Raw genomic sequence first — 26,991 nt, 5'->3', positions numbered from 1 at the left:
GGTGCCACATGGACTCCTCATTGTTTTTGAATAATTAAAGTGGAACAGCTTCAATATGAGAGATTGGGGGAGCACTACATTAGAATATTCCATAGCATATTGGTTAGGACATTCATTTGAGAAGTGGCAATCCCTTCTTCCCACTTAGGAAGTGCAGGGTCTCGAACCAGGGGTTCCCACATGGTGAGTCTCCAAACCAGTAGGCTAAAGATTATAAAGTGTGTGCATGCGGGCAGGGAGAGTTGTCCTGCCCCTACAGCTGCTTTGTGTGGACTCACTTGAGGGCCTGATTAAGTAGATGGCCTTTGAGCATATCTACCAGATTGCTCCCAGCTTCCACTTACAATTTAGGTGGCCAAATGCCTATCTTCCCCAGTTTGTGAATCACTCTGAGGTTTAGGCAGCAGATAGCAGATGCTTAGAGTGAGACAGCAGTGCACATGCCAGATGCAGAAATGTAGGTGCATCGGGAACTTTTGTGGCAAAAACTTAAGGCATCAAATGAGTTAGACCTCTGTAAAGTTAGGCAGCAGCTGAGCAGGAGTTTTGTGGATTGCAGTGGTACCTAAAAATTGGATTTAGGTGTGTAAATATCTTCAGCTTGGATACCACTGCCATCATACAGTAGGTGAACAGATCTATTCTTAGTCCAGATGAAATTCTCCATTTGGATTCTCCTCTGTGTTTAGTGATTGGCCAGCTATTCATACTCATTTGGGTGTGGTGAAAACCATGATGAATTGTAATTTAAGTGTACGGACTCACACTGAAAGCAAAATTAGGCTGATTTCAATTTTGCACCTAGTTACACCTCCAAGACCTTTAAACCATTAAATGCTTAAGGAGCTAGACATACCACTGTAGGAAAAGGAAGATCTGGAGGGGAATGCACACACAATACACACAGTGCTCTAAATATGTACAATTAGCTGGTGTGCAGAGGGTTCATCAGCTATTCAAATCTTGTTTGTGATATTACACATGGGCAAAAAGAGCTGAAAAGAATACTACAGGTTTATAACAGGAAGATGCAGTCACAAACCTTGAAACTATAAGTAGTTCAATAGGAAATGCTGGAATTGAATATGTATGGTGATATGTTTTGATAGCTTGATTACAAAAGAGTACCTGTTCTCAGGAGCTGGCTAGAATGCTATAGTAGGCTTGACTACTGGTTCCTTTGCAGCTGAATCCTGATTCTAGTTGAATGAACTAAACATCTGTGCTGAGAGCCTGCAATATTTGTGAGTCAAATCCTGGAAACAGCATTGCTGAGTAGCCTTGACGCTGAAGATGCTTTCTTAAGTAATCCCATACCGTATATGGCTCATAGTGATGAAATCTGAATGACTCATATTCAGCAAGTTCAAAGATAACTGCCTATGATGGATTGGGGCAGAGCTCTTAGAGAGGCTGATTGAAAGCAGCTCTGCAGCTAATAGCAACAGAGGGTCTTTACCACTTTCAGAAGCAGAAATGTGGAAAGGGGGCCTGGTGTTTTCTGTAAACATGTAAGTTCCTATACTGCTTTCTATGGTGAGGGTGATTGAGGGCACAGTTGATTAAGATGCTAATAATGGCAACTCCATAGTTCACTCTGCTGTCCTGCTTCCTTCTCAGCCCTGCCTGCCCCCTTTGCACCCACACAGAAGGAGCAGTCTCTGCACTGTCCTGAATGTAGAGGCCAGTTATCCCTCGTCTTAATATGGGCATGTAAGGGCACGACCGGCGCTAGGGGTTTTAGCACCCTAGGTTGACAGCAATTTCACCGCCCCGTGCCCTGGTCCCGTGGCTCCAGTGGAGCTGCTGCAGTGGTGCCTGTGGGAGGTCCATCGGAGCCGTGGGAGCAGCCGACCGTCCGCAGGCACGACTGCGGCAGCTCCACTGGAGCTGCAGACCAGCGGACCCTCCGCAGGTACGACTGCGGCAGCTCCACCAGAGCCACCTGCAGCCCCCTCCGGCAAAATGCCACCCACCAATAATCCTGGCACCCTAGGCGATTGCCTAGGCCGTCTAAATGGAAGCGCCAGCCCTGTGTAAGGGGCTTTGTCCTCTTGTAACCCTCCCAACACACACAGTTCAACTGGCACCACTTTAGACTCACTTCAGCCCTTAATACCTTCTTTGAGTCTTTTGTAGGAATTAGCCTGTGGAACTCACTGCCAGAAGATACTATTAAAGCCAAGAGTTTTGCAGGATTCAAAAAAGGATTAGAAATTTAAATAGATAAGACTATCCAGAGTCATAACAGTTACCAACAGGAGCTTTGGAGGAGATATAAACTCTTGTAGTTAGAGGTGTAAACTATCCTCTAATTAGAAGGCTTTAGGAGGAAACTTTCCCAGGGCGCAGGTTATCCCATTACTGCCTGCTGCTGTTTCTTGCACTTTCCTCTTGAAGAAGCTGGCACTGACATTGTTGGAGACGGGATACTAGATGAGTCACTGGTCTGAATCAATATGGCAATTCCTATATTCCTAAGAAAATATTAGAGAACAAGAGCAGGTGGTTACAAAATTCAAAATACATGCAAATACAATAGAGACTGTAAATAAAAGAAGTTATTGTATTGTTCAGGAGATTAACTGTCATGTTTAAAAGATAGAGGAAGAGAGGAAGATATTAATGTCCCAGTTAAAATGTCTATGAATAACTGCAAGGAAAAACAAAATTCACTTTTAACACTTGTCATATAACTCTTTAAAAATTTGTGCATTAATATATTGTAGCAGATGGGGTAATTCATGACAATATTCTACAAGGGATTACATGGCGTGATGAGACCATATATTACGTTAGACATCCTTTTAAGACAAGTAAAAACGAAGCAAAAAGTGCACAGCTACTGAAGTCTGACAGTAAAAAAAAAGTAATACAATATTAGATCAAGTAATCATAACAAACGGCAACATGTATGTTTTTGCTAGTGAATCAGGATTCTCAGTAAACCAGACATTAACAAGATATAAGAAACTACATACAAATGGACAGTAATTACTATGGAGGCCAACATTATAAATAGTAAGGCATATGTAAAAAATGGACAACACAGGAACAAACTTTGAAATGTTTGCTGGAACAAAGTAATATATCAAAGAGAAGATTCAAGAATGAAAATGAGCAAACAATTCAGTTGACTACATAGGACTCTTAGAAGAATTTAAATATTAATTTAAAAAGTTACTAAGATGATCTGGCATGTTTAAAATAACTAACAATGGGGTGTTGTGCTGAATGCCCCCAATAGAAAGAGTAAGATGGGTATTGTATGAGGCCCTGATCCAGGAGCGGCCCAAACACGGCAGTCAGGTGGACTTCGGCAGCACAACTGCAGATGGTCCGGTGGTCATGTGGATTCGGTGGGATACCTGCAGATGCTCTGCCGTTCCCGCGCTGCCGAATTGCTGCCAAAGCCAGAGGACCGGCAGATCACTCACAGGCATGCCGCCGAATGCTGCTTGACTGCCGCCCTCACACTGACCGGCATGCCACGCCCCCATGGCTTGCTGCCCCAGGGACACACTTGCTGTGCTGGTGCCTGGAGCCACCCGTGCCCTGATCCAGCAAAGCGTGCTCCTAAATTTAAGAACACGACTAGTCCCATTAAAATTGATTTTAATGGGACTACGTAAACTTTGAATGAGCAAACTTTAAAAACCTGTTTAATAATGTGTCCCACTATGTTTAGATATTGTAAAATATATAGTGGATTTTAGCCATCTTAACTTAATACTGCTTTGTGAATTATAGACTCAGACTCATAGACTTTAAGGTCAGAAGGGACCATTATGATCATCTAGTCTGACCTCCTGCACAACGCAGGCCACGCAATCTCACCCACCCACTCCTGTAACCAGGGCCGGCTCCAGGCCCCAGCGCGCCAAGCGCGTGCTTGGGGCGGCATCCCGCTGGGGGCACTCTGCTGGTTGCCGGGAGGGCGGCAGGCGACTCCAGTGGACCTCCTGCAGGCATGCCTGCAGAGCATCCGCTGGTCCCGCAGCTCCGATGGAGCTTCCGCAGGCCCGCCTGCGGGAGGTCCACCGGAGTCGCGGGACCAGCAGACCCTCCACAGGGACACCTGCGGGAGGTCCACCGGAGCCGCGGGACCAGCGAGCGGCAGAGCGCCCCCCCGCGGCGTGCTGCCGTGCTTGAGGCGGCGAAATGGCTAGAGCCAGCCCTGCCTGTAACAAACCCGTAACCTATGTCTGAGTTACAGTATGACTAAGAAGTCTAAAGTGATACAGCAAAATGTGTCATATGAAAAGTTTAAAAAACACTGACTTTCAAACCAAAAAACTGCAATCAGTTTTCAGAGGAAAATCCTGTTAAAAGTACTATTCAAATGTATCAGTTTCATTATGGTTGCTTTAAGTAATTATCTTTGAGAAATTATTTTTTTCTTTTAGCCACATACATGAGATATTCAATAATCATTCAGGTTTGATTCACCTTATCAACCAAATTATAAACTTCCATGTAAATGTATTTTGAAATTTCAGTGGCCCCAGACCTAAAGCCTGCAGCTCTGTTGAGACTATTCAAGTCAAGCATATGAGTGTTTATTGGATTGGGTCCTATGTTTGCACTGACAGGAAACTGGCAGCAACTTTTATGGTGCTCACAAACAAATCAGGTTATAAATGAAAAGTATGGTGGTCCTGCTTACAATGTTTCTATTGCTCTGAAAGTTTTTACCATTTTAATAGAGAGTGTTATTATTACATGCAGTGGGAAATGCTGCCAGATCCGATTAAAACTTTTGAACCAGGATAAACTTTTGTAGAATTTCTTTTACAATATAAGGAAGCTTTTGATTTAGTTAAACTGGTACCAATATTTTTGTAAGGACACAAAAGACTTGCATGTGGTTTTTCATTATTTGCCAATTGCAGTGGAAATGATGCAGCACAAAAAAATGCTGACTGGAGAGTCAGTTGTGTTTTCCAGGTACTTTTTGGTTTTGAAACATCAGCTTTGTCCAGTTACAGTGAGTGGTGCAGTTGATGCAGTTCAACTCTAGCTTAGACTTGATACTATTAATACATTTAAGAGTAGAGAAATTCACCTTAAATCTAACATTTTTTGTTGAAAGCAATAGCACATTTAGGAAGTCAAATATTTTCTTTGAATAAACTAAGAAATCTATAAATACTAAATGGAAAACTACATTTAATTTTAATGTTTAATTTATATTCATAATCACACTTCAAATATGTATATTTTAACCTAAATAAAGAGTAAGGATTTGTATATTGCTGTACTGCCATCTCCTGATGAGGACAGATAAGATTCAGTGAGCTAAAGTAGAGGAAATGACCAAAAGGATCTATGCAGAAAATATAAATATTGGGTTGCATTATTTGCTGGCGCAGACTGGAACAACTTCACAGGTGTTGTAAATTACATTGCTCCATTAAAGTCAATTATTTTAATTATTAACTCTGACGAAGGGACTCAACCTTGATGTGCTGGTATAGCACTATGTACAGTGGGGATCTGCTTGGGCCCTGTTGACTCTACTTTAATAAAAATGAATAATTATGGTTAAAGTCACAATCCAGTGGGCCAGAACAAGAACTTTTTCATCATTTAAGGCCTGTGCCAGGTCTCTATAAAAAAACCTGCAAGCAAGTCAGCTATCCTATGGGTCCTTCACATCCCTTGTGCCCCACGGGAGGCTCTGCATAGGCTGATGTGAAGGATGACATTGGGGTGGACTAAGAATGAACCTAGGTAGTGGCCAAAGAATGTCTGTAAGGGTTTATCTATACAGGGAGGTTATTCTGAAATAAGATACAGTGTGTTTAAAGAGCAACTAATATTGTGGAATAGCTTATTGTCCGCATGTGGACAAGCTCTGAATGAATTCAGTAGTCTTAACTATCTGAACAAATGGTACAGAGGAGTAGGGTGCCACTATTTTAGCTGTGTTTTATTCAGTGACATGAAATTCATCCTAAGTATGGGAATGATACCTATGCACTTTCTAATCTAACAGCAAAGATAGTCACTAATTTTTAATTCTGAAAAGTTAAACCATCAGTTTTAATTTCACCATATCCAGTATTAACAGCTTGTCTACACATGGAGTTGTTTCTGATTAACTCCATGATGGGAGTTAAACGCCAAATGCTTGTGCCATATTCCCAAGTAGTCTGGCAAATTAATCAAACCTTACATTTTGTTTGCATGCATTGTTCTTTAACTTTTGTTTTCATAAATATAGACACTTAAACCTTGTGTAGACTATGAAAAATGTGTTTTTTAAAAGTCAAGGTAACTAATATACTTTGAAACACCACTTAGCATCTGGTATGGACCCGGTTTAACAGCTTTACAACTGTGTGAGGTGATGATCAGGTAACATGACTGTAAAGATGTCAGACTGTGTATACACTAGGAGTTGGATCCATGGAGGGACTTAGGCATTGCAACTCTAAGCATCCTGGCAGGTAACTTTTAGGCACCTAGAAAATCACAGAAACAATACTGCAATTCACAAAGGCTGAGTTAGGCACCTAGGTTCCTAAGCAATGAATGGGGATTGTCATAAACAGATAAGTAAGAGTTAATAGAACAAAAGTACTTCATATCTCTTTTGCCTGTAAAGGGTTAACAAGATCAGTGAGCCTGGCTGTCACCTGACCAGAGCACCAATCAGGGGACAGGATACTTTCAAATCTTGAGGGAGGGAAGTTTTTGTGTGTGCTGTTAGTGTTTGGTTGTTGTTCTCTCTGGGTTCTGAGAGTGACCAGACGTGCAACCAGGTTTCTCTCCAATTTCCCTGATACAGGTTCTTATAAATTCAAAATAGTAAGTACTAGGTGATAAGGCGAGTTAGGCTTATGTTTGTTTTCTTTATTTGCAAATGTGTATTTGGCTGGGAGGAGTTCAAATGTGTATTTAGCTGGAAGGAGTTCAAATTTGTATTTGGCTGAAAGGATTTTAATTTGTACTTGTATACTTAGGCTGGGAGGGTATTCCCAGTTTCTATAGCTGAAAGACCCTGTAACATATTCCCTCTTAAATTTACAAAGATAATTTTTACTGTTTTTTCTTTCTTTAATTAAAAGCTTTTCTTGTTTAAGAACCTGATTGCTTTTTTTATTCTGGTGAGACCCCAGGGGACTGGGTCTGGATCCACCAGGGAATTGGTGGGGAGAAAGGAGGGAAGGGGGAGAGAAAGGTTAATTTTCTCTCTGTGTTAGGATTACTTTCTCTCTCAAGGAAAGTCTGGGAGGGGGAGAGAGAAGGAGGGGGGAAGGTGGATTTTCCTCTCTGTTTTAAGATTCAAGGAGTTTCAATCACAGTGATCTTCCAGGGTAACCCAGGGAGGGGAAGCCTGGGAGAGGCAACGGTGAGGGAAAGGATTTACTTTCCTTGTGTTAAGATCCAGAGGGACTGGGTCTTGGGGGGTCCCCGGGCAAGGTTTTGGGGGAACCAGAGTGTACCAGGCACTGGAATTCCTGGTTGGTGGCAGCGCTACAAGTACTAAGCTGGTAATTGAGCTTAGAGGAATTCATGGTGGTACCCCATCTTTTGGATGCTAAGGTTCAGAGTGGAGAATTATACCATGACATTGTGTGCAGTGTGTGGAATAGATAGATAAGATAGAATCCAAAAGCCAGTGAGGTTTTTATTTCTCTCCCTGCTAGCTATCTGCAGGCAGACTGAGGTTTGGGGTTAGAAGCAAAAGCCAGTAGGATTTTTTCTTTCTCTTTCTCTGCTAGCTGTGTGTAAAGCAGGCTAGAGAAGATTTGTTTTTAAAAGCAAAGGTCTGCAAGTTTTTTTGGTCTCTCCCTTCTGAGTACTCTGAAGGCAGAGGCATTAGGGTTTAACAAGGATCTTTGTTAAACAAAGGAACTCCAGTTGTGAGTCACCATACACCAGCAAAACGCATTTGCAAATGAATGTTTTTTTTTCTTTCTAACTCTGTCGGGAATAGCTAGGTAGAAGGAGTTAAAAAAACAAGACTCTGTTGCTAAGCAACCTGAAGAAGGCAACAGAAAAGCAGCATTTCAGGCAGTAAACACCAGAGGCCACCCCAACATAAGAAAGCAGAAACCATGACTACCAAGGACACCCTGAAACAGGAACGGGCAAAACTGGTGGCAGAGGAACAAATCAAAGATGCAGACCACAAGCAAGACATGGAAAAGAAACAAAAAGAACTAGAAATAAAACAAAAAGAGATGGAACTGAGAGAAAAAAGAAATGGAGCTGAGAGAAAGAGAAAGAGAGGCTGCCCACAGGAGAGAGCTGGAGATAAAAGAAAGAGAGAGGGAAGAGAGGGAAAAAGAGAGAAAGCATGAACTGGAATTAGCACGGGCTAAACAGAATAACACAGCCAACCCTAACAACCCTTCTCCAGTTATTGTTCCACATCCCAAGAAATTTCCCACCTACAAGGCAGGTAATGACACTGAGGCCTTCCTAGAAAATTTTGAAAGGACCTGCCATGGGTACAACATCTTTGAAGACCAGTACATGATAGAGCAGAGGCCACTGCTCAGTGGACCCCTAGCAGAGGTGGCGGCTGAAATCCCTAAGGAGAACATGAACAATTATAAACTTTTTCAAACCAAGGCCAGAATCAGAATGGGGCTAATACCTGAGCATGCCCGTCTGAGGTTCAGAGCCCTAAGGTGGAAACCAGATGTGTCATTCACCTGACACGCCTACCACATTGGAAAGAATTATAATGCCTGGATATTAGGAGCCAATGTTAAATCTCTGGACGACATGCACCTCCTAATACAATTGGAGCAGTTCTTAGAGGGTGTTCCTGAGGAAATAGAAAGGTACACCCTGGATGGGAAGCCCAAAACTGTAACTGAGGCGGGGGTTATTGGTGCCAGATGGGTGGAAGTGGCAGAAAAGAAAAGAGCTACTATCAAGGGGAGCGAATATCACAGGGGTCACACCGACAATAAACCCTATAACCGAGGGCAACCCAAGACCCAACCTACAACCCAAGGAAACCCGCTGACGCCCTATTCTCTCACCTCACCAATCTCCAGTAACCCACCTCGGCCCAGTGACCAGTCAGCTGAGCGATGCTTCAGGTGTAAGGAACTGGGACATATAAAGGACAACTGCCCCAAGAACCCCAACCGAGTGCAGTTCATTACACCACCATCACACTAACGATCCCCAGGCCCAGATGCCTCTCAAATACCCTCGGAGCGAAGGGAAATTTTGAGAATGGGCGGAAAGAAGGTTATCGCGTGGAGAGACATGGGGGCACATGTGTCAGCTATAGACCAATCCTTAGTGGACCCCAAATTCATCATCCCAAAGACCCAAGTGACAATTTACCCCTTCATGTCACAAGCTGTAGACTTGCCTACAGCTGAACTGCCTGTCCAGTACAAAGGCTGGTCAGGAATGTGGACTTTTGCAGTCTATGACAATTATTCCATCCCCATGCTACTGGAGGAAAACCTGGCAAACTAGGTAAAGTGGGCCAAGAGGGTGGGAATGATTACATGCAGCCAAGCCAGGCAAGCTTCCAGACCCATCCCTGTTCCTGAACCGTCCACAGGGGTCCCATCTGTGTTAGCAGAGACCCAGACAGAGATAGTGGACCTGGATCCCCTGCCAATGACTGCAACAGCCACAGGACTTCCAGTCCCAGACCCGGACCAGGAAATGCAACCAACACCAGAACCATTGCCAGCACTGACGCCAGCGCTTGCAAATGCATTTCAACCCCAACACCCGAGGGCACCAGCGAGCCTGAACTGGCAGAAGCAGCAGACAACCATACCCAAGAGGCTCAGCCAGAGCCTGAAATACCACCTGGTGCACCACCGGAGAGCGGTTCACCAGCCACGAAAACAACCCCATCGCCTACATCGCTTCCTGAAGGACCAAGCCCAAGTCCACAGTCTAAGGAAGAACTGGTGTCTCCAGCCTCCAGGAAACAGTTCCAGACTGAGCAGGAAGCAGATGACAGCCTTCAGAAAGCGTGGAGCACCCCACCACCTCTCAGCTCTTCTAACCGATCCCGTTTTGTTATAGAACAAGGGCTTTTATATAAGGAGACTCTTTCTGGTGGACACCAGAAAGACTGGCATCCACAAAAACAATTGGTGGTTCCAACTAGGTATTGGGGGAAGCTCTTAAGCTTAGCCCTTGATCCTCCCAGTGGCCATGCTGGGGTGAACAGAACCAAAGACAGGTTGGGGAAGTCCTTCCACTGGGAGGGGATGGGCAAGGATGTTGCCAAGTATGTCCGGTCTTGTGAGGTGTGCCAAAAAGTGGGAAAGCCCCAAGACCAGGTCAAGTCCCCTCTCCAACCACTCCCCATAATAGAGGTCCCATTTCAGCAAGTAGCTGTGGTTATTCTGGGTCCTTTCCCAAAAAAGACCCCCAGAGGAAAGCAGTACATACTGACTTTGGTGGACTTTGCTACCCGATGGCCGGAAGCAGTAGCTGTAGGCAACACTAGGGCTAAAACTGTGTGCCAGGCCCTAACAGACATTTTTGCCAGGGTAGGTTGGCCCTCCGACATCCTTATGGATTCAGGGACTAATTTCCTGGCAGTGACCAAGAAAGAACTGTGGAAAATTCATGGGGTGAATCACTTGGTTGCCACCCCGTACCACCATCAAACCAATGGCCTGGTGGAAAGGTTTAATGAACTTTGGGGGCCATGATACGTAAATTCGTGAATGAACACTCCAATGACTGGGATCTAGTGTTGCAGCAGTTGCTTTTTGCTTACAGGGCTGTATCAACACCCAGTTTAGGGTTCTCACCATTTGAGCTTGTGTATGGCCATGAGGTTAAAGGGTGATTACAGTTGGTGAAGCAGCAATGGGAGGGGTTTACACCCTCTCAAGGAACTAACATTCTGGATTTTGTAAGCAACGTACAAAACACCCTCCAACACTCTTTAGCCCTTGCTAAAGAAAACCTAAAGGATGCTCAAAAAGAGCAAAAGGCCTGGTATGATAGTCATCCTTCAAGGTAGGAGACCAGGTTATGGTCTTGAAGGCGCAACAGGCCCATAAAATGGAAGCATCATGGGAAGGGCCATTCACAGTCCAAGAGCACCTGGGAGCTGTTAACTACCTCATAGCATTTCCCAATTCCTCCCTAAAGCCCAGAATGTACCACGTTCATTCTCTCAAGCCCTTTTATTCCAGAGACTTACAGGTTTGTCAGTTCACAGCCCAGGGAGGAGATGACGCTGAGTGGCCTGACGGTGTCTACTACAAAGGAAAAAGTAACGGTGGCGTGAAAGAGGTGAACCTCTCCACAACCCAGGAACATCTGCAGCGGCAACAAATCAAGAAGTTGATGCACTCTCCCATGAAAGTTTCCCAAAATCAACTGGTTAAAAATTGTCCTTACAATGTGAAGAATCTTGTAGTTGTACATAATTAGTAGCATATGTAAGGGTGCATGTGTTTATTAATCTGTTTAGTCTAGAGTTCTAGGGAGAAATCACTGCCAGTGTGGTTCCACACTGTCAGCAATTTGGGGGGCGTGTCATAAACAGATAAGTAAGAATTAATAGAACAAAAGTACTTCATATCTCTTTTGCCTGTAAAGGGTTAACAAGATCAGTGAGCCTGGCTGTCACCTGACCAGAGCACCAATCAGGGGACAGGATACTTTCAAATCTTGAGGGAGGGAAGTTTTTGTGTGTGCTGTTAGTGTTTGGTTGTTGTTCTCTCTGGGTTCTGAGAGTGACTAGACGTGCAACCAGGTTTCTCTCCAATTTCCCTGATACAGGTTCTTATAGATTCAAAATAGTAAGTATTAGGTGATAAGGCGAGTTAGGCTTATGTTTGTTTTTTTTTATTTGCAAATGTGCATTTGGCTGGGAGGAGTTCAAATGTGTATTTGGCTGGGAGGAGTTCAAATGTGTATTTGGCTGGAAGGAGTTCAAATTTGTATTTGGCTGAAAGGATTTTAATTTGTACTTGTATACTTAGGCTGGGAGGGTATTCCCAGTGTCTATAGCTGAAAGACCCTGTAACATATTCCCTCTTAAATTTACAAAGATAATTTTTACTGTTTTTTCTTTCTTTAATTAAAAGCTTTTCTTGTTTAAGAACCTGATTGTTTTTTTTATTCTGGTGAGACCCCAGGGGACTGGGTCTGGATCCACCAGGGAATTGGTGGGGAGAAAGGAGGGAAGGGGGAGAGAAAGGTTAATTTTCTCTCTGTGTTAGGATTACTTTCTCTCTCAGGGAGAGTCTGGGAGGGGGAGAGAGAAGGAGGGGGGGAGGTGGATTTTCCTCTCTGTTTTAAGATTCAAGGAGTTTCAATCACAGTGATCTTCCAGGGTAACCCAGGGAGGGGAAGCCTGGGAAAGGCAACGGTGAGGGAAAGGATTTACTTTCCTTGTGTTAAGATCCAGAGGGACTGGGTCTTGGGGGGTCCCCGGGCAAGGTTTTGGGGGGACCAGAGTGTACCAGGCACTGGAATTCCTGGTTGGTGGCAGCGCTACAAGTACTAAGCTGGTAATTGAGCTTAGAGGTATTCATGCTGGTACCCCATCTTTTGGATGCTAAGGTTCAGAGTGGGGAATTATACCATGACAGGGATAGACAAACAACTCAGAATGAGATATGCAAAAGCCAAGCTAGGCAGGGAGATGCCTAAGGTAGAGAATGGGAGATGCTGATGATGGAGGGGAAGAAGGGGATGTTAAGCCCTTCCCCTCTCATGGAGATAGGTGCCTAAGTCTGACTGTAGGGAGGCACCTATCTCTGTTTAGTAAGCCATGAACATGAACCAGCCACACAGAGTCAGGAAGTTTAAGTGCCTCAGGTATACTCCAAATATGCTGAACAACTCTGCAGATGTACTTCAAAGAAACTGAGGACCCACTTAGTGCACCTCATATATTCCAGAAGGGACTATCTCAGACAAGAAATCATCACATGCTCCCACTCACTGAAGGAAAAAAAAACAAGGAAAGTTACCTGGAAATCATGCAAGAAATCCAAAACAACTATAAAAAAATATAAACCTGATGACAGGCATCCAACACAAAAACAAAACAACAGACCCACAGAACGCCATCTCCAGGAGAAACCGTGGCACCAATATCCACCACATGGATGCTACATGACACCCGAACATCACCAGTTTATCAAGACTGCCCCCACTGGAACTGAATTATCTGTGTTCTCTAAGGGACTGATTTTCTGCCCCACCACAGAACCTGATACCATACTAACATGGAAACTAGAAAAATTCTTCCACCATCTCTGCCTTAAAGAATCCTTTCACAACAATGATGGCACTACATCCCCAACAACAATCATAAAAAAAAAAAATAATCTGACTGGACACCACAGAGGAGACGAAACCACACTCTTAATCATTACATGGATTACTTCAGGAAAAAAAATTGTCTGCAAAATCCTTAACAAACATCTCATCCACCATAATCTCTCCACCACCTGGAGGACAGGCATAGAGTACCTGAAAACTAACCACCAGATAGCGATCAAACCAGCAGCAAAGGGCGCGCCATTGTAGTCCTCAACTGTGATGACTATGTTGACAAGGCTGTGATGGGGGGCCCATCCCACAAAATGCCTGAAAAGGTTAATTGGCCTCATTTACCTCAAGCTGCACCTGGAGGAAACCTTGGGAGTGCTAGGATCTAATTGCAGATGAAATCCAGTTACGGGGAAGAGCTTGGCAGGATCTACAAAGAGAGGAAGTTGGCAGGCTGGAGGAGGGAAACCTGCAGTTTCACTCCCTGATACAAGGGAGAAGAGCAGGAAGCTGCAAGGACAGAGTGGAAAGCAGTCCAGGGAAGGAGCAGTAAGGGTTGGGAGAATAAAAGCCCAGAGCTGCTGGGTTGAGGCTCTCTGGATGGGAACCCGATGTAGGGGACAGGCCCGGGTTCCCCTACCAGCCACTGGGGTAGTGGCGCAGACCAGGCAGTGAGCAGTGGACTGCCTGGGACAGTTTACCTCAAAGGACTTGCAATACACCAGAAGGAGGGGTGGGGAGGAGAACTTTAATGTGACTTATTCAGAGGACTAAGCTATGAAGAGGACAGTGCTGCCGCTCCCAGCACATGAGACCCAGACAGACTCAGCATATCTGGCCACATCATTCTTACTGAAGGAACACTCATAGAAACCATCCTCAAACCACCCACCACACAAAGGGCCAGCTTCCTCCAGGACAAAACTGACTTCCTCCACAGACTCTGCAATATTAATAACCTCCCTCAGAACACCATGCTTGCCACGATGGATGTCACTTCCCTGTTCATCAACATCCCTCATAAAGATGGCATATCTGCCTGCCTCAAATATTTATAAGACAATGGACAACTCTAGATATCCACCCCAAACACATCACTAAGCTCATGTATTTCATCCTCACCCACAGCACTTTTATGTTCAGCAACAAACACTTTCCCAAAACCATAGGAACAGCCATGGGTATCAGGATGACTCCCCAGTAAGCCAACCTCTTCTTAAGCTACCTTGAAGAAGAATTTCTGGACAAATATACCATGAAACCAATAATATACCTGAGATACATCAATGATATTTTCATCCTCTGGACAGACAGCTTGAACTCCCTTATAGATTTCTACCACAACTTCAACAACCACCACACATCCACTAAACTCCCCCTGGAACTCTCCCACACTACATCAACTTCCTGGACACCATAATCAGCTTCAACAATGTCTATATTACAAAATTATGTCTACCTAAGTTACATTGATGTACAGCCACTGCAGAAAGTCAATTGCGTTTGCATGTCCGTGCTACGCTCCTTGTGTCGGCAGTGTGCGTCCTTACCAGGAGCACTTGCACCAATTTAACTGTCTGTGTGGGGCACTGTGGGACAGCTTCTGAAAGCCAGGCACTGTCAGTGTAAGTAATGCAGTGTCTACACTGACACTGCATCGACCTAACTATGTCCACCTAAGCACTATGCCTCTCACGGAGGTAGGGTGACCAGACAGCAAATGTGAAAAATCGGGACGGGGGTGGGGGGTAATAGGAGCCTATATAAGAAAGAGACCCAAAAATAGGAACTGTCCCTATAAAATCGGGACATCTGGTCACCCTATGTGGAGGTGGAGTTATTAAGTCAGCACAGTGTATGAGTTACATCAGCAGGAGTGACATTTTAGTGTAGACACTTACAGAGTTAGGTTAATGTAAACTGCCTTAAATCGACCTAACTCTTTAGTGTAGACCAGGGCTAGCACTTAGGTCGAGGTAGCTAGGTCGATGTGTGTCAGTGTAGACACTGTGTTGCTTTCATCAATTGTTGGGGGCTTCCCAAAGCCATCCCATAATGCTCCACTCTGACAATTAAATTGGTGTAATTGGTGCACACTGCTGACAAAAAGAGAATAGCGTGGACATGCAAAAGTGATTGAATTACCATGCAAAACAGCCAGATGAGGAAGTGGTGGTTCTGTTGCTACCCACCTTAAAACTTTTAGCCCAGTGATTAGCGCACTTTCCTGGATGTGAGAGACCCATGTTCAGTTCTCCCCTTTTCTGCCACAGGTGAGAGAAAGGATTTGAACAAAGGTCTCCCACATCTCAGAAGGGTGCTCGAACCACTGACCTAAGGAAGCTGTTCTCTGAAAGATACAATAATGTTACAAAAGGTATTGTTGTATTACTCTTATGAGCTTTTACTGGACGCTTAGAAGTGTTTTTCATTCACACAGGAGAAGAGATACAAATTATGTTATTGGAGAGCACACAAAAATTCAGCTGACTAATAGAGTATTATTACAATCCGACAGCTTGAAGCCCAATCAAAGAGCCAGTTATGTATTGACGTGTCACAAAGCACTTAGCTAGATTTCCTTAATAAAAGGCGTTTATTGCAGACGTTTCTGAGGTATGATAGATATCAAAACAGTACTCACCCATATCCAGAAGTTCCTCTTTTCATCAGCTCTCAGCAGAGTAGCATTTTTTTTCTAGCTCCAGCGCTTACCCCACACTTTTCTAGTCAGTATGAATACAGCAGATACAAAGATTCTATTTTTACCAATGTGCATACTTTCTAGAACTCTTTAAGTCTTTAATTGATGGTTTAATTCACTGTGCAAAAACCATCTACAACAGTCAATTACCAATTTTAGAACTGGGTTGGATCAAACTGACCCTACTCACATGCTGTACATACTATTTCGAACAAAAATATACAACCCTCAAGAACAATATAAAACTATTTATTTTGTTGAATCCAGAATAGTACTACAGACCTACAGACTGCAGCGTTGTCCTTAGATGAAGAAGTATAACAGACTACAGACATTAGGGAACTGAGATTTATCTGAAAGGAGATAACTATGTACAGACAAGCAAGACTTGGGGGCAAATATTACAGTGAAGGAGGAAATCTGGCCTTTAATGGAATAAATCAGAAAAATCAATAGATCAAAAAGAAATCTGGAAACCAAGTTGAAGGTTGAAGCGCTACTAGCAAAAGTCAGATGAAATGGTTCGATTCATTAAGAAAACAGTGAAAAGAGCAAAATAGCCACAGTTAGAGAAATGGAATCACTGAGCAATCAAGAACAATCATAAGAGAGTTTATAGGCAATATTGTATTTTAATGTAACTGCATTTTCCAAAACGGATCACCAGTTCTTACAGCAATTGCATGAACAGATGAAACAAACACAAACCTTCAAGAAATAATTAAGCATAAAGACAGGTAAAATTGGAAATAAATCCACAGAATATTTAATGTAATGCCAATAAAAATGAGCAACAGCATCAGGGAAAAATCAGATGGAGTCAGTAAACTAAGTGGTAACTAATAATAAACTGGCTAGATTATCCAGGCCAACTGAACTGTTCTGAGGGAAAGTCCAAAGTGCGGGGCAACAGGCTTCCAATAAACCCCAGGAATTATTTCAGAAGCTGCAATCAACCAGAAACAGAGGGGCCCTGGCAACATGCCCTACATTGTGAGAGGGCTGTGTGTGTGTTGGGGAATTACTGTAGTGGCTCCACATGATGCAACAATTCTTCCATGACAACAGAGATTATTTACCCACCCACCCATACACTCTCTCTCAGTAGAACTAACCCAAGAGAGCTCCCCACTACAGCCCACAAGGACTGCCACAGGGGATTAATATTTAGTTATCTTTTTATATAAGTTCTTCCCAAAATCTTGTAAAATGTAAACTATCTTCTGTCTAAATTAAGGGCCCATACCTGAAAGTCAGTGAGGACCTATGAATGACTAAAAAATAACTTATTTGCAAGATTGGGTCATATTATTTGTGTAAGAATTGTTAGCTAGGAAAAATACTTTCCAAACAAGCACAAAACAGTTTCTAACCATCTGTTAGCTGACAGAGTCCTGGACTCCTATCTGTCAGATTTCAGGCCAGGGAGCAGTACAAGGACAGCAGTTGTTGCATTGGTGGATGATCTCCCTACTGTCTACAGACAAAGTAAATACTTATGCATTCCTTTGGACCTGTCTCTGGCATTTGATACTACTGTTCACGAAGTACTCCCATGCTGCCTCTGAGAAGCTGCAAGATGAACAGAAACACCCTGAAATGGCTCATGGCCTTCCTGTATCAGGCGAAATCCAAAGCATGTTATGGGCAACTGTTCTCTCTCTTAAATCTCACCATCAGAATCCTACAAATCTCAATCTTCTTTCCTCGTATCATTTAACATCTACATGAAGACATCGGGAGAGTTAGTGAGACAACACAGACTGAAGTGCCAGCCATATACAGATTATACCCAGTTCTGCATCTCCTCTACAGTGAATGTAAATAGCACCATCTAACAGCTTTCTCCTTACCTAGCTGAGATCAGCACCTGCATTAAAAGCAGCTAACTGAAGCTGAACCCAAGACTAAAAGGTGATATCAGTAGGAAGAGAGAAGCACTTCAAAGAATTTGCCTGCTCTAGGACCCACTGTTGAGCCCTCAGAACGTTAAGTTGGTCTGCAGACTTGGGTTTATTTTGGACTTCTCATTTCTGTTGATGCTGAAAAGCCATGATGACAAGCAGTGCTCACTTCCTTCTGTGACTAGCTGGAAGACTGCACCCCAGTTCCCTCGCTACTTCTCCCCAAGCACGTGGAATGAAGGAAACAGAGCAGGACCTCTGGGGTGCAAGCCAGACCCTCTGAGCACCAGTAACTTTCTTTAGCAACAGCTGAGCAGCTGAGCAGCTGCTCTGGGGCTCCCTGCTCTCCTGGACCTAGATTCCAGTGGGGGGAAACCCCTCTAAAGACACCCGCCCACTCCAGGGCAGTAAATCACTTCCCTGCCCTTCAGCCACAAGGGATGGAGAACACAAAGCAGGACCTCCTCTTGGGTGAAGCCAGCCTTTGGAAAGAATAAGGACTGCCCGAGCAGCAGCAGGGCAGCAGCAAGCTCATCCAGAGGATATTGCTGGATGGCAGGATCAGCAGCAGACTACTTTTTACAGTTTGAACTCTGGACATTTTCTGTTTGTTGCCCTAGTCTCCTCCCACCTCTGTCGCTTACAATTCTTCTGCTGGCAGCCTCACTTTTCCATCCTTCATTTCCTCCCCCCTCTTCTTATCTCCCTTTCTCTCCATCCCACTTCCCTGCCCTCCATTCCTCTACTTCCTTTTCCACTGCTCCCTTGCTCCTATATATTCACTTCTGCTGCCACTACTTCTCAACCACTCGCCTACCTTCATAAGAAGTAGAAAAAGAACTGGGCATACAAGCTGTGTGCATAATCTCTCTGATCCCTTTGTTTGTATGTTGTATCCCATTCCCCAGACTTTGTCTGTTTTTTATATTTCAGGGTTTCAAGTTCTTCAGCAGAAGGTCTATGTCTACGTGTTTGTACAACACTTAGTCCAGTGGAGCAACACTGGGGACTTTGAGGCCTACTGCAATATAAATTCTAAGGCCTACATTTTCTAAACTGAGGACTAGGGTTGCCAGGTATCGGAGGGCAGCGTGCAGAGCCCCCAGCCCTGGCCATCTCCGCACCTAGGACCCAGAGGGATGTCGCGGCTTCCTGGGAGCCACCTGAAGTAAGCACCGTGCAGAGCCCGCACCCCCTCCCATACCCCAACCCCTTGCCCCAGCCCTGAGCCCCCTCCCACACCTAAACTCCCTGTCACAGTCCTGAGCCTCACTCTGCCCCCTCTGCCCCAGCCTGGAGTTCCCTCCCGCACCCAAACTCCCTCCCAGAGCCAACACCCGCTTCCACTCCCCAACCCCCTGCCCAAGCCCAGAACCTCCTCCCACACTTCGAACCTCTCAACTCCACACCCCAGCCCACAGCCCCCTCCTGTTCTGCAAACCCCGCATCCCCAGCCCCACCCCAGAGCCCGCAATCCTAGCTGGAGCCCTCAATCCCCCATCCTAACTGCCTGCCCCAGCCCAGAGTCCCCTCCCACACCCTAACACCTCATTTCTGGACCCAGCCTGGAAACTGCGCCCCTCAGCCCAGAACCCATACCCCCTTCCCACACCCCAGCCCCCTGCCCCAGTCCAGAGTCCCTTCCTGCACACCAAACCCCTCATCCCTGGCCCCACATCAGAGCCCGCGCCCCTAGCCGGAGCCCTCACCCTTTCTCACACCCCAAGCCCTTGCCCCATCCTGGTGAAAATAAGCAAGTGACAGAGGGAGAGGGGATGGAGTGAGCAGGGGTGGGGCCTCAGAGAAGAGGTGGGGCAGAGGTGGGTCACCTTCAGGATGTTCAGTTTTCTGCAGTCAGAAAGTTGGCAACCCTACTGAGTACTAATTTGTGGTTCTTAAAGAAGCCTAACTTTACAAAGCGTAGAGCACTCAGCCTCGATTATCAGGCCCCATTAAACTCCCTCAAGCTGAGTACCCAAAAATCTCTAGGTGCTTTTGAAAATTTCAGCCTAAATTCTACTTCAGTGAATCATAGCCACAATGCCTACATAGTGCAGAGAGTGTTTTTCTCTTCTTTTCTCCCTTCCCCTTGGTTGGCTTTGCTACTTTAATTAATGTGGTATTTACTGGAAGTTTACATTAAATAAATAAATAAAAAGTGTCTCACAATTGCTGCTATACTTGTGCAGTATTTTAAACCTTTTCTTACTTCAGACATATATTAAGTAATACCTATTCTTTAAATAGGAAAGCATGTCAATAGACAAAAACCTCCAAATGCTTAAGATCATACTAAAATAGTCATTTTGTTTGTTCAGCTGCACATATAACTGTAGGTCTAAGCTCACTGCATATCTAGTGTATTTATAAAATCACTCCACTTAAATTGCTTCTCTTTCCTTCGCGTGTGTTTTAATATTCCTGAATAAAGAACATTCTTTTAAAGCTAAAAATAGTTCAGTTTTGCTCAGCATTCAGTGACTAGTGAGGGGACATTAAAGCAAGTCAAGGGAAAGTTCCACATGTTCTTCTGAGGTTTAAAGGCAGGTTTTTGTGTTTGTTTGGTTATTTGCTTTTAAAAAGAACAATTTCATGTCATAAGAATTTCTATTAACGATCTGATGAACTAAGTGTTGATTAGTTCAATATTTTCCAAATTTGTCTGTACATTGGTAGAAAACTATCTGTTCACAGATAAAGAATTTAGGCCAGTTATTCTCATCTCCTATTAAAGTCACTGGGAGTTGAGATCACTCTGCACCTGGTGTCAGGGACATATTTCGGTTTTCATGGTCATTTCTATTCATAGTTAGAAACAAACAAAAAAAAACCCTACTTGAGAGCACATTAAAATTGCATCATCAAGCACTCAAAGGTTAGTGCAGCCTTAATTCAATTCCCCTGTGCATTTACATTATGATACAGTCTTTAATTACATGATCACATACTGTTTTTACTCATCACAGTCCCAGTTTACTTGCCCAGTCAGTCCTAGTTTCCCCATCTGAGGCCCAGTCTCTCTCCACTATCTGTCTCAGCCAGTCCCTGCCCCCCCTCCTCCAAGCCCCCAGTCAGTTTTCCCCTCCCAGGTCCTCATACGATCTGCTTCTACCATCTCTCCAGCCTCCAGTTGTCTCCCCTCATGCTCATGAGCAGCAGGTATTAAAGGCAGAAGGCTAAGCCTACCCAAACAGCCAGCGTAGCCCCGCTCACACTTCACCCCCAAACCCCCTCCTGCTTCCCACTGCACTCTGCTGTGGTTGTGGCTCTTCCTTCCCATGTGACCGGGGCCCCAGGCCAGTGGCACCAGAACCAGGGCCTGGCCCATCCACTTTCCGCCCCCTTCCTCTCCTCTTCCCGAGGCCCCACCATTGGCTGGGCCAGCATGGAGCCCAGGCAGCTGTGGGGAGCTGCGGTGGACCCTCCATCTGCCCATGGTGTGAGGGAGCTGAGAGCAGCTCCTGGCCCATGTCCCTGCCTCCGGGCTCCCTGGCCACCCGGAGCTCTGAGGAGCCATGAAGTCACAGACCCTTCTCCTACTCTGGGTGGGCAGGGAGCCTGGGGGGTGGGGACATAGGCCGGGGACTGCTCAGGCCCCCCGCCCAGGGCAGGTAGAGGGTCTGCCGTGGCTCCCCACAGCTGGCTGCCCGGCTTATGACCAGGTTGCTGCCCCGAGGCTCCCCCCCCCCACCCTGGATGGAGCTGGGTTGGGGAGAGCTGTGTGAGCAGCTGTTGGGAGCCTGGGTCCCTCCACTTGCCCTGGGTGGGGGGCCCCGGGACATGAGGAGGGAGCTGCTTTCACCTCAGGTAGGGGCCCCTCCACCTTTGGGAGGGCTCCAGCACCCTTTCCGCAGGCTGGGGCTACGGGGGGCTGGCTTGCAGCCAGGGACTCTGGGTGGCCCCCCCACTTGGTGCTCCGGGGCTGGGACTGGAGGGGGCTCGGTGCCCGGGCAGCCCGGGACTGGTAGTGTGGGGGAGAGGAGGGTTCTGAGCTCTGGTGGGGGAAGGGAGGTTGGAGGGGTGGGACCCTGGGCAGAAGGGATGGGCCAGCCGAAGACTAGCCTCTCCAAGCCTACAGTTCACCTGCCACCCACGCTCATGCCCCTATTTCCTGCCCCGTCCACTCTCGGCTCCCTGTTGCTGTCTGTTTTTCTAGCCATTCACAGTTCTCCTCTTTCACCCCAGCTCCTCATTAGATCCATCTCCCCTCTCCCGCTAGCCCTATTTCCTTGCCATGGGTTTCCAGTCCCAGTTTCCTTAGTCAGACAATCCCAGTCTCCCCTTCTTCCTCCAGCTCCTTGTCCAATTTAAATGTTGTCTTCCCCTCTTCTCCCTACAAATTGGCTCCCATTTCCCCTCACTAGCTCCCAGTCTCCCTGCTGAATCGGTACCAACTTCCTTCCCCTTCCCCAACTCCCAGTTTCCTTGTTCACTTCTTTCCTCACCTCAGATCTCAGTCCCAGTCTCCTTGTCCAGTCAGCCCCAGTCTGTCTCCCCACAACTTCCAGTCACAGTTTCTCTTTTCATGCCCCCTACCAAAGTCCTTGTCTCACCAGACACCCTGTCCCAACCTGCTTCTTTCTCTCCTCTCAGTATGGCTCTTCCGCCCTTTGCATTTGAATTGGATGGCTTCCTCCTCCACACTGCTTGGGTGCCATCAGGGAGTCACTGAGAGCACAGAAGATGGAGGTTCCCTGCTCCCAGTTTCAGCATCTGGCCCTGAGCAGCTGGGAGCTGCAAATTATGGGAAAAGCCACCTTTGCCACTCTAACCCAGGAATGCAGCGTGCTCAGTCACTCTGAGAGGGATGGCACACATGCAGGCCAGTCACATGTAGGAACTATAAGGGAATGGAGCATGTTCAACTGCTTTATGGGAATAGCACATCACATGCAGGAGCTGTGAGGCAATGGTGCATACTCAGTGAGGATGGAATTTTCAGAGATTTTAGCTGCTAAACTCGTTACTCTTTACAGAACATGTGTCAAGTGAGATTTTTCAAAGGCTTATAACTTGGCCAGAATTGGTCAGATTTTCATGAAGATGGCAAAAAGCACATCCTTGACACACAATCCACATTACTGCCAAATTTCAAGTCCCTACTCCAAACTAGGAGTGCTACAGCTTCTCAAATAAAAGATTGCCATCGATTTTTTTAACATTGCCAAACAATGTATTTTTTTTCTGTAGCCTCATTCTCAGAAACTGCTGGACAGATTTAACAGAATCTGTCCTAATCAATTCAGCTTGAGGCAGAGAACCAGGATGGAAAATTTTACTCCCAAAAGTTTAAGTTTGGCAAAGTTATAAGCAACTGAGAAAGGGTCTTATAATTGGAATTGTCAGGCAACCTTAATAACATGTGGTATTATCAATCTCATTTATAATAAAAAGAGAAGTAGTATGCAGGGAATCAAGTGGATGAGTCATGAGACCTATATTCTATTCATGCCTCTGCTACTGACCTGCTGTGTGTGCTTGGGCAGGTAACATCACTGATTTATACCTCAGTTTCCCATCTGTCAATGGGGATAATGATACATACCTTCCTTTGTAAAGTGCATTGAGATCTATGGATCAAAAGCACTATGTGAAAACCAACAGTAACATTTTCAAAAGTGCCTAAATGACTTAGAAGCCTAAGTCCCATTTTCAACAGTGACATAAGCACTTATTGCACCTCTTCCTCTTCTTCCTTCTGCTTAGTATCTTAGAGGATGTAGTGCTTAAACAGCATTTATTATGTGAGACCCTCGGCCTTCCTGACATCCTTTTAAAAATCTTCCTTCTAAAGTTTCAGTTGGCAAAGCCTGAAAGTGTATTAATTCCTTAGCATAAGCCTTTGTTGCCAGGGAACCCTCTGTTGTGGGAGATTTGGGCAGCCATGGGTGCAGAAAGCCTGAGCAGTACAGCACTTGCAGGGAGCTGGAACAGAGATAGGGCACCTGCAGCCAGTGCAGAGAACAAACAGGGCTTCCATACAGATGGTCCTGTGCCTTCAGCAGACACTCCAAGATCCACGTGGATCTTGGGGTGTCCCTATTTCTTTTATTTTGGGAGTCAAAAGAAACAAACCCTGCCCTCAATGGATGAACTGGAAGGAAATTTGGCCAGGGAACTGCTTATGGAATTTCCCTCCCCTCCACCCAGCCACTTCCATTACCTTTTTCTCTGGAAACGGGAATCAAGCCCAGTATTTATAAACTACTTGCAAGGTATTTTGCTGCTAATCCTTTAGCTATCACTCCAAGATCAATTTAAAGATAAATTTTAAGGGTTTTGTAAATATTTGACATTTTTTCCTCTGTTTACTTATTATTTTAACCCCAATTTCCCGAACAATCCTAACTTTTCAGAGTCACTGTGTTAAAAGCAGAGAGGCTGTAGGTCATGTGAGTATGGACAAGTACAGTTAATAGGAAAGTCAACATGACTGTTGGAAGAACAAGCAGAGAGAATGTTTTCTTAGTTATTTAGAGTGGGGAAGAAGAAACCTATCATCTACATAAGCTCTTTTGCAGTTAAAACTGGAACTGAGCTCAACTCAGAACACCAAAGCCAGATTGTTGAATTTTGTGGTTCTGGCTCAGCTCAGGCTAAAACATCTCAATTTCCTTCATAATATGAAGAGCCTTCCCAAAACTAGAGTGCCATTCATACCAAGATAGTCTGTTATCTGCTTTGTTGTTTTATGACAATTCAGATAGAAGGCCCTGATTCAGCATTTCAAGCACATGCTTAAATCAAACTAACTTCATAGAATCATAGAAGAATCATAGAAGTTTAAGGTTGGAAGAGAACTCAGGAGCTCATCTAGTCCAACCCTCTGTTCAAAGCAGAACCAACACCAACTAAATCATCCCAGCCAGGGCTTTGTCAAGACGGGCATTAAAAACCTCTAAGGATGGAGATTCCACCACCTCCCTTGGTAACTCTTTCCAGTTTTTCACCACTCTGCTAGTGAAATAGTTTTTCCTAATATCCAACCTAAAGATCCCGCACTGCAACTTGAGACCACTGCTCCTTGTTCTGTCATCTGTCACTACTTTGAACAGTCTAGCTCCATCCTCTTTGGAACCCTCCTTCAGGTCGTTGAAGGTTCCTATCAAATCCCCCCTCACTCTTCGGCAGCGTAAATAACCTCAGTTCCCTTAGCCTCTCCTCTTAAGTCATGTGCCCCAGCCCTCTAATCATTTTTGTTGCCCTCTGCTAGACTCCCTCCAATTTGTCCACATCCTTTCTTTAGTGGGGGTCCCAAAACTGGACACAATACTCAGCTGTGTCCTCACCAGTGCCAAACAGAGGGGAATAATCACTTCCCTCGATTAGCTGGCAATGCTCCTACTAATGCAGCCCAATATGCCATTAGCCTTCTTGACAACAAGGGCACACTGTTGATTCAGATCCAGCTTCTCCTCCACTGTAATCCCCAAGTCCTTTTCTGCAGAATTGCCCCTTAGCCAGTCGGTCACCAGCCTGTAGCAGTGCATGGGATTCTTCTGTCCTAAGTCCAGGACTCTGCACTTGTCTTTGTTGAACCTCATCAGATTTCTTTTAGCCCAATCCTGCAATTTGTCTAGGTCACTCTGGATCCTATCCCTACCCTCCAGCATATCTACCTCGCCCCCTAACTTAGGCCTTGGCTACACTGGCGTTTTACAGCGCTGCAACTTTCGCGCTCGGGGTGTGAAAAAAACACCCCCTGAGCACTGCAAGATACAGTGCTGTAAAGCCTCAGTGTAAACAGTGCCACAGCGCTGGGAGCATGGCTCCCAGCACTGCAAGCTACACCCGTAGAGGATGTGGAGTACATGCAGCACTGGGAGAGCTCTCTCCCAGTACTGGTGCTGCGACCACACTCGAAACTTCAAAGCGCTGCCATGGCAGCGCTTTGAAGTGCAAGTGTAGCCATACCTTTAGTGTCATCTGCGAACTTGTTGAGGGTGCAATCCATCCCATCATCTGGATCAAAAGAAAACCAGCCCCAGCACAGACCCCTGGGGCACTCCGCTTGATACTGGCTGCCAACTAGAAATCGAGCTGTTGATCACTACCCGTTGAGCCTGGCAATCTAGCCACCTTATAGTCCATTCATCCAATCCATACTTTTTTTACTTGCTGGCAAGGATACTGTGGGAGACTGTATCAAAAACTTTGCTGAAATCAAGGTATATGACATCCACTGCTTTCCCCATATCCACAGAGCCAGTTATCTCATCATAGAAGGTAATCAGGTTGGTTAGGCATGACTTGCCCTTGGTGAATCCATGTTGATTGTTCCTGATCACCTTCCTTTCCCTTCAAGTGCTTCAAAATGGATTCCTTGAGGACCTGCTCCATGATTTTTACAGGGACTAGGGTGAGGCTGACTGGTGTGTTCTTCCCTGGATTTGTCTTCTTCCATTTTTTAAAGTGAAGATGTTGAGCATTCTGGCCTTGATCCAACAAGCACACAGATATCAGTCTAAGGCCCTGAGTAGTCCTACTGGGAATTTAATGGGACCACTCACAGGCTTAAAGTTAAGCATGTGCTTAAGTGCTTTGTTATATCAGGAACAGAGGTCTCAGCACATTTCAGGATTTAATCCTTAAATGCTGTGTTGATTCAGGGCCTAAATCAGTTTCACTAGGGTTTGCAATTCTTGCCCTTGCAGACCAGTCAAGCCTTACTAACTTCAATAGTCATACCGATTTCAAGTATCAGAGGGGTAGCCGTGTTAGTCTGGATCTGTAAAAGCAGCAAAGAATCCTGTGGCACCTTATAGACTAACAGACGTTTTGGAGCATGAGCTTTCGTGGGTAAATACCCACTTCGTCAGATGCATGTATTCACCCACGAAAGCTCATGCTCCAAAATGTCTGTTAGTCTATAAGGTGCCACAGGATTCTTTGTTGCTTATACCGATTTCAGAAGACATTTTATTTTAGAGAGATATAAATATCATCCTGTTGTGATAAAAATTCAGTGACAATTCTGCTTTGTATGGGCCTTACTTCATAGCACTGTCAATCAAACTTCAAATGAAATGTCTTCGATACAAATTGAAGGATGATAATAACACCACACACATTTAAGAACAGTTAATGAATGCAGAGTACAAGTCAGCAGACCTACAAGTATCACTACTAGCTAAT

The 26,991-nt window shown here is 45.1% G+C and overlaps 1 long non-coding RNA gene across 1 annotated transcript in view; it reads left to right on the top strand.

Annotated features, from left to right (window-relative positions):
* The window catches only part of LOC127055746 (uncharacterized), a 93,124-nt gene extending 86,034 nt beyond the window's left edge, over nucleotides 1-7,090 (top strand). The window contains exon 2 of the long non-coding RNA XR_007775603.1: nucleotides 6,697-7,090. This is a non-coding gene — a long non-coding RNA (uncharacterized LOC127055746). The remainder of the gene's footprint in view (nucleotides 1-6,696) is intronic.
* The last annotated feature ends 19,901 nt before the right edge of the window (nucleotides 7,091-26,991 follow it).

Source organism: Gopherus flavomarginatus, chromosome 1 (assembly GCF_025201925.1).
Source record: "Gopherus flavomarginatus isolate rGopFla2 chromosome 1, rGopFla2.mat.asm, whole genome shotgun sequence".
NCBI classification, from domain to species: domain Eukaryota; kingdom Metazoa; phylum Chordata; order Testudines; family Testudinidae; genus Gopherus; species Gopherus flavomarginatus.
This window is presented reverse-complemented; position numbering and strand designations above follow the sequence as displayed.